Source organism: Kryptolebias marmoratus, linkage group LG23, assembly GCF_001649575.2.
Source record: "Kryptolebias marmoratus isolate JLee-2015 linkage group LG23, ASM164957v2, whole genome shotgun sequence".
In the NCBI taxonomy this organism is placed as follows: domain Eukaryota; kingdom Metazoa; phylum Chordata; class Actinopteri; order Cyprinodontiformes; family Rivulidae; genus Kryptolebias; species Kryptolebias marmoratus.
The window spans coordinates 300,169-300,876 of NC_051452.1; the positions used below are offsets into that span (position 1 = coordinate 300,169).

The following is a 708-nucleotide window of genomic DNA, read 5'->3' on the forward strand; positions in this document are numbered from 1 at the left end:
AGGCCTGGGGCGGCCTGCTCGGCGGGAAGCCCGAGTCGGTCACCAAGCTGATCTCGGCGGGGACCCAGGACAGCGAGTGGGGGAGCCCCACGTCCCTGCAGGGCCAGCTCGGCGGCGTCACGGTGTTCCACGAGGCCCTGCAGCCCAATCACGTCAAAGTGATCTGCAGCGCCGGTACGGAGCGAGGAATCGTCGGGGGGGGGTTGTTCTTCCTATATTTAATCGTCACTTTCTATTTCCTTTTCCACCTCAGGTCCAAACTGCGTTTCTCCATTTAAGGCTCAGGAACCAGAACTTGCTGATATTTCAACCAAACTCCTGTTGCATTACTCGCCCAAGGTGATTGGACGATTCTTTCTCATAAAACATCCGCACTAAACTGGAAAAATGAACCAAATGTTGCCGATTTGCGAATGAGCGATCAGTATGTAACGATCAGCTCGATGATTTACAGGGGGTTCTGTCTCAGGTATCAGGTAAATTCAGAAATCACTCGGACTTTGGAGAAAATCAAATACTAGAATGAAAATGTTTTGAAATTATCAACAACGGATTTATTCAAAGAGCCGTAATAATAGTAAAAAAACGAAACAAATATTATCAATGTATGTATCAGTGCAGAACTGCTGATTCGTTCAGTGTATGAACTGCTGATTCGTTAGGTCAGCAGGTGGCGGTAATGTCCTGATTTAATGACTTCCTTGGAAT

The 708-nt window shown here is 47.6% G+C and overlaps 1 protein-coding gene across 1 annotated transcript in view; it reads left to right on the top strand.

Annotated features, from left to right (window-relative positions):
* The window catches only part of nbeal1 (neurobeachin-like 1), a gene marked incomplete at its 5' end in the record, with an annotated part of 50,713 nt that overhangs the window by 13,393 nt on the left and 36,612 nt on the right, over window positions 1-708 (top strand).